At 43.9% G+C, this 7,929-nt stretch overlaps 1 pseudogene across 1 annotated transcript; it reads left to right on the top strand.

Annotated features, from left to right (window-relative positions):
• The first annotated feature begins 163 nt into the window (after positions 1–163).
• On the top strand, positions 164–1,223 carry LOC308326108 (E3 ubiquitin/ISG15 ligase TRIM25-like; annotated as a pseudogene). Its single transcript has one exon. The product of its transcript is annotated as an E3 ubiquitin/ISG15 ligase TRIM25-like (transcript).
• The last annotated feature ends 6,706 nt before the right edge of the window (positions 1,224–7,929 follow it).

Here is a 7,929-nt window from a genome sequence, read left to right as displayed (position 1 = left end):
CATCACAATGTGAAATGAAAGTGAATTGTCAAATTACCCAAACTTATTTACTGTCCCTTTGACAACAGACTAACTTTATTGGAGTAACTACCCTTAACGTTAGTTTGCTCTGTGTCAGTGTCTGTAAAATGGCACAACAAGGAGTTCAGTTCTGCTGTTCTGATGTCTGGATCTACTGAAGGATCCGGTTAGTGTTCCCTGTGGACACAACTACTGCAGTAGCTGTATTGAGGCATACTGGAATCAGGAAGACCAAATAGATAAATTCAGTTCATCCCAAGACCTGTTCTGAAGAAAAACATCATGTTGGCTGAGGTGGTGGAGATGCTGAAGACGACAAGACTCCAAGCTGTTCCTCCTGATCTCTGCTATGCTGGACCTGGAGATGTGGCTTGTGATTCCTGCACTGGGAGAAAACTGAAAGCTGTGAAGACTTAATTGTCTTCAGTGTCTGGTGTCTTACTGTGACACTCACCTCCAGCCTCACTATCAATCTCCTGCCTTTAATCACAAGCTGGCTAAAGCCTCCAGGGAGCTTCAGGACAACATATGTTCTTGTCACGACGAGGTGAAGAGGTCGTACTGATCAGCAGTGTATTTGTTATCTGTGCTGTATGGATAAACACAAAGGTCATGATACGATCTCAGCTGCAGCAGAAAGAACTGAGAGACAGAAAGAACTTGCTACGAGTCAGCAGAACATCCAGCAGAGAATCCAGGAGAGGGAGAAAGATGTGAAGGTGCTTCACCAACAGGTGGAGTCCATCAATCACTGTGCTGATAAAGCAGTGGAGGATAGTGACACCATCTTTACTGAGCTCATCTGTTCCATTGAGAATAAACAATCTGAGGTAAGAGAGCTGATCAGAGACCAACAGAAACATGAAGTGAGTCGTACTGAAGAACTGACGAAGGTTGTGGAGCAGGTGATTTCTGAACTGAGGAGGAGACATGCTGAGCTGGAGCAGATCTCACACACAACGGATCACATCCATTTTCTACACAGTTCCACTTCTCTCTCAAGGATCAGTGAATCCACACACCCGGTCAGCAGCAATGTCCGTCCTCTGAGATACTTTGAAGATGTGACTGTGGCCGTGTCAAAGATGGGGGACAAACTAGTGTTTTGTCAACACTACCAATACCCAAGACCAGAGCTGAATTCTTACAATATTCATGTCCATTCACACGGGATCCAAACACACCAACGCCTGTCTGTCTAAAGGGAACAGAAAAGTAACATGGATGAAACAACAACAGTCATATCCTCATCACCCAGAGAGATTCACTCAATGGAGTCAGGTTCTGAGTAGAGAGGGTCTGACTGGATGCTGTTACTGGGAGGTGGAATGTAGTGGATACATTGTTGATTCAGTCTCATTTAAAGATATCAGCAGCACTGTTGGTTACAATTGCATATTTGGGAACAATGATGATACATTGTGGTGTTTAAAATGCTGTAATGGAGGTTGTGTTTTCAGACACAGGTGCATTGAAACTAAAATCCCAGGTCCTGTGTCCTCCAGAGTATGAGTGTACCTGGATCACAGTGCAGGTAGCTGGATTTGTCTTATATATGGTGGATTATTTGGGACTACACTATTTGCAGCTGCTGAGTTGTGTGACATCACATAGATCAGACATGGTCTTTGTCTCATGACTACAGAATAATGTCTTTATGTTCCTAATAGTACAATAGTCTCAAGGTCAACCTTCTCAGGGCCCTATTTTGTGTCTTAAGTGCCAGGTTTTATGACTTAAAGTCCTGGAGGCGTGGCCAATGCTATTCGGCTATTCGACCTGGTACTTAAGACACGCAAAATAGGGCCCTCAGAGTCCAAAATGTAAACTCAGCCCCATAAGATCGAAGGTGTGAGATGAGCAGTGCAACTGCTTATTCGGCTAGCAGTTTTTAATGCTATTGACCATGATAATACAATTTAAATAATTTTATTGTGATTATGGAAATGATGCTGACATTAGTTCCGCATGTGATTTATTTAAAATCAAACTAACTACCAGTCACCTGTACCAGGCTTAAAATCATTAAATAAAACAAACAAACAACAATAAAACACAATTCAAATATCTATACATTACAAGTACCACTTTCAAAACTATTCAAAGTAGTGATAACTGGAACTACATTTGGAAGAACCAGGAGCAAACATTGCTTTTGTCTTGTTTCCATTCAACATCAATTTGGCAACTCATGCTTATAAGAGACAAAGTCAACCGCAAACATTTGACACAACCATTCCATAAGAGATTCGGAAAAGTGCAAACAGTGCAGAGTACAAAATTGTGTCATCTGCATACATAAAAGAAACTTCAGCAGTCCCAAAATAGAACCCTGTGGGTCTCCCTTTCCAAACATAACGGGATCAGCAGTGTATCCAAACTTGACGCACTTTTTGCGACCCAATAGATGCATTTGCCAAAGCAATCGGCTCTGCACAAAAGTGCACATACGCCATTTTGGAAATTACTCTTTTATACTTCCGGGGAATCTTCCGAGTCCGACTGCCTTCACATCTACTGATGATCATGGTACCGATTATACTAATTAAGGCTTTGTTGCATTCTGGTCAAACAGAGTCAGGGAGCTGCCTATATGCCATAGAAAGCATAGGTCAGTTCCCTCTGTGGGAGGAGACTCAAAAATTGTTAAAATCCTGGGTACAGATGTTACGAAAATAGGCAAATAGCAGATCCAGTCGGGGAGCAGCGGCGAGCGTACTGGCGGTGACCACACGCTGAGCACTTGTGTGCTCATTCACTGGGCACGCAAAGGCAAAAAGTGTCAGTGGCAGTTTATGCAGTAAGGATCTGACATGGTAACTGTGTGTATTATTATGCAAAGCATTGCTGGTGATGGTTTATATTGTTATTGTTACTTATTGTGCTGGATCTACAGTAGGCCTACGTACTTGTTCATGCCATGTAACTGTACGTACTGTAGCTGCTGTGCTGCCTTTGGCGACTGGATTGCCCTTGCAGGATCAATAAAGGTCTTATCTTATCTACATCCAGTTTAATGCCTTGTTTGATCTCTGTCTGAAATCAATCCTGGCCTATAACATGGCGTGTAGCGGGGGATCACTTCATAACATTACAACAGGAGGGGCAATCAGAGAGACTGGGGAGGGCCGTGAGAGAGTGAAAGAGGGGATGAGAGAGAGAGAGAGAGAGAGAGAGAGAGAGAGAGACCTTTCCCTTAAATGAGATGGATCCTGCCATCTGGGTGTCTTTTCAGGTCTCATCGCTCTCTCGTCTCTCTCTCTCTCTCTCTCTCTCTCTCTCTCTCTCTCTCTCTCTCTCTCTCTCCCTCCCTCCCTCTCTCTCTTTGTAATTACACGACATAATGGCAGCTCAGTCGGCTCGTAATCTCACATTATAATCAGAAGGAGTTTTTCGCGTCCTTCTTCTGCTGCTTCTCTCCCTCCCTCCCTCTCCCTCTATCTCTCCACAGCTTCTAATTCAATATAAATGTAAATGACCATAAGAGAGAAAAACAGAGAGAGAGAGAGAGAGAGAGAGAGAGAGAGAGAGAGCAGAACTTAAGCAGAGAAATGAGAAACAGAAAAGAAGTGGAAAAGGGAGGAAGATTGGAGCAAAACAGACCAATTTGGAGGGGGGTAGAGATAGGAAAGGGGTGAAATTGAGAGAGAGGAGGGAGTTGGGGAAGAAGCAGATAACGAGAGTTTTAGAAAACACCCGTTTATTTAAACACCCGATCACAACACAAGCTGCTTTCCCCCCCCTCTTCTCCTTTCTTTGCTCCAGTGCTAAGTCTGTTCCAAAGCATGCTGTTTGCCTCACCAGGTTGAAAGTGATGGCAGTATCTTAGAGGAACTAGTGGGATTAAACGGGTTTCCATCCCAGCACAGCTGAGAAAAGCTCCCTCATGCACGAGTGAAAGCACAATCTTATAGTGATTCAGTAAAAACACAAGGGCTGCATGCAACCATCCATTATTCAATCCATTATTTTTCCTATTTCAAATCCATATTATGTGGGGCGGTGGGGGCATTAGCCCAAAATAGCTGATCTGCAAGCTCATAGCACCTTGCATGCTGACCAATCCGTTATGGTCAAGTTTTCAGGCCGCTCAGATCACCTTTGACCATAACTTGAGAGAATCTGTTTCCATTATAGGACAGATTGAAAAATAAACATTCACCACATTCGCTCACGCAATGCACGCTTAGATCTGCTACTTTTGTGGAAGTGATTTGGTGTCCCTTGTAGATCGGCTATTTGAAATATTCAAAAATGAGGCAAAGAAGTTTAGGGGTAAGGGGCGGCGCTGATGAAAATAGGGACTGAAAGATAATGCTCCAAGTAGGCCTATAGGCTGCAGTGCAACTCAGATCCGTTTTACAAAGTAAAATATTATTCACGGTTGCCGAAAATATCCTAACTTCCAGCACACAACGTGCAATGAGCGATTTAGGAAACGAATGTATTTTATTAAAATAGATTATTCTTTGGGAATCAATTAAATCAATCAGTTAATTAATGGTTGTACCCCTAAATACTAGGCATTAGGCACATGCCAATCATGGGTGTTGTACTAGTTATATTGTATAACACACTCAGATGTAGTTGTATTGTATTAGCGTATACTATCAGTTATATTGTATTAACTGTTAATACAGTATGTTAATACTTAATTTTACATACTTAATTTTACCATACTTTAACATACTTAATTTTACCATACAGATGCAATAGTTCTATTGCAATAACATACTCTACCATACAGTTAAGTACACAATTGTATTAATTAACCACTTAAACCCCAGCATTCATATTCTGTTTTTTACTGTTTTCTGCTATTTCTTTAAACTTCTTTCCCCAAGAAGTTCAAATAAATATCACAATAGAACCCTGAGGGACTCAGGTAAACCGCAGGTTTAAGTGGTTAAAATAAGTTGTGGGTTGCAGCTTTGACATACTGTGTGTCTGCCTGCTGTCCTCAGAGAGGGACTACGACTTAATGATTGCAATTTATAATTCAAAATGCTGCATATCACAGCTTCATTAAGTTCCTCATCTGGAACCTTAATTTGGCAAAGAATTTAAATACAGTGGGGGGAGAGAGAGAGAGAGATTAATGAAAAACTAAAGGACCAAGACAATCAATAGTGATTGCAACTACACAAGGATGTGTGTGCATGTGTGTGTGTGTGTGTGTGTGTGTGTGTGTGTGTGTGTGTGTGTGTGTGTGTGTGTGTGTGTGCGTGTGTGTGTTTGAGTGAGAGAAAGAAAGAGAGAAGAAAAAGAAAGTGAGACAGGGCTTAGAGAACAGACAGAAGGAAGGAGAGCGAGAAAGATTGAAGAGAGAGCGAAAGAGCGACAGAGAGATAAAGAGAGAGAGCAAGAAAGAGAGATTGTGAGAGAGAGAGAAAGAAAGAGAGAGACTCACACCTGTCTTTAATTATGCATGTCTGAGCAGGTGTGGGTCGGATAAGACTTTAAAATATGGATTACAGATAACAGCCATTTCAGGACTGGGTTCTGGTGCGCAATCTCACCCTCAGTCCCCCCAAAGTGTCGCCTCGATCTCATGGCATGAATGTTTTATGGAAAATAGTCCAGAGCCCTCCGCTGCTGAGTCACAGAGATCTGACCGACATCCACTCACTGGCACCTGGTGTTGAAACCAAAAGGCCTGGGTTCCCGAGGCTAGCGTAGCACTGGCTGGGTGATAGCAATAGCATACTGTAGGCTGGCTGGGCGATGGCTCATGGCTGGGTGCTAGCGTAGCACTGGCTGGGTGCTATGATGCGTTCACACTGGCTAAACCAGTGGTTCTCAACCTTTTTCACATCAAGGACCGCCCGAATATTAATATTCCAATAAATTACTCCCCACACACATTTGTGTCTTGTCACTGCTGTTGTATCAGACCGACTCACTACACCTGCTAGTGAGGAGCCCCCACCGGAAGGACATACAGTAGAGTGGCCGTCCCACTCCTCAAACCCAACACTCCACGCTGACAGCTGCTGCCCCAGCCCGTACTGTAGGATTACATGCAGTAACACCTATCACCCTCCCCCTGGCTTCCATCCCCTGAACACAGGCCAATTGTCTTTGCATCGATGCTCGACAAAGACATATATGCGCCACAGTGGATTCGAATCCCGAGACTAGCTTGCCAGGAACTGTCTGCACCCCTTTTCTCAGACCAGGCGAGTGGCAAATTAATAAAAATGGTTATGCCGGGCACTGCAGTGCAGCTTGACAACGTGGCGCGGGTTCGAATCCCAATCCCGACGACCTTTCCTGCGGGGACAGAGTTGCATTCCGACGCACCACCATTCTATGTGCCTTCCGCGTGCGGTTAGGGTTAGGGGACAGCATTAGTAATGTAGTGAGTTGGAATGGTGATGCATCAGAATAGCGGGCTTCAGAATATGCCTGTGTGTAAAACTGTGTCACTTCCCATCTCTCTCTCCCCATTTCCTATCAGCCTACTGTCCTATCAATAAAGGCATGAATATATCCCCTCCCCGCAAAAAATCGTTAATAAAAAACAATGCCAGCACTATGTTGCTTCTGAAAACAGAAATTAAAGGAGGCGGACTGTTTTCGGCAATACAGATTTACTTGCCAGGAACTGTCCGCCCCCCTTTTCTCAGAACAGGTGAGTGGTAAATGAATTAAATTCCAAACATCCCCAAAGACACGATGCCAGCACCATTTGACCAAACTGATTCCGAAAACAGAAACTAAATGATGGTTAAGGTTAGCTGAGGATATTATGAATGTAAATGAGTGCAGTATCCCCCCCCCCCCCCCCCCCCCCCCAAAGTTAATGGAACCTGCGTCTGTGCGTGCATGCGAGAGTAAGGTAAATTGACAGAATATGACAGTGTCTGTCACCAAACGAATATGTGACACAGAGAGCATGCAAGAGAGAGACACTGAATGACTGACAGTCCTTCAGTCTTGCACATTAGCATTCTCCATGCTAGCTTGTCCATCTATCTCTGCATCTCCAGCTTAATTAACTCCATCAACACGCATACATTAAAACCTGGGTGCACCCACACACAATGTACATCACGTTCACACACACACACACACACACACACACACACACACACACACACACACACACACACACACACACACACACACACACACACACACACACACACACACACACACACACACACACACACACACACACACACACACACACACAGGTTTGTTGTAATACTATACTCCTCACAAGTATATTGTAATAAAATCACACCTGTGTGAACTGAGTGGTGCAACTCCCCTCTGCCTCTCTCTCTCTCTCTCTCTCTCTCTCATTAGACAAAAAAATAAAATCACACCTGTGTGAACTGTGTATGCCTTAATCCCGCCTCTAGCTGCCGCTGATTGGCCCTACTGGTACTATAAACGGACATAGTCACATAGGTTAGGACATAAAGACATTTGCTGTTCCTTGAAGTGGTTGCACCACTCAAAAATGTGTGAGCGGCACACACGCACGCACGCACACACACGCACGCACGCACGCACGCACGCACGCACACACACACACACACACACACACACACACACACACACACACACACACACACACACACACACACACACACACACACACACACACACACACACACACACACACACACACACACACACACACACACACACACACACGTATTGATTCCTCCATGCTGAATAAAACATCTCTCTGATTAGCATGGAGAGACAGCCTCGGCAGGCAGGCAGTGCACCCTGGTTAGCAGTGGTGGAAAGTAACTAAGTACATTTACTCACGTGGCACTTGTTTAACACTAGCATGACTTAAATTCATATTTAGAAAATGTTTCAGATGTCAAAAGATTCTGAGATGATGGAATGAATGATGATGGATGATGATGGTCAATTGGTCATGGA

This window comes from Protomyctophum bolini (genome assembly GCF_963924005.1).
Source record: "Protomyctophum bolini genome assembly, chromosome: 12".
NCBI lineage: Eukaryota > Metazoa > Chordata > Actinopteri > Myctophiformes > Myctophidae > Protomyctophum > Protomyctophum bolini.
Note: the sequence above shows the minus strand (reverse complement) of the source record. Positions and strands in the feature narration are given on the sequence as shown.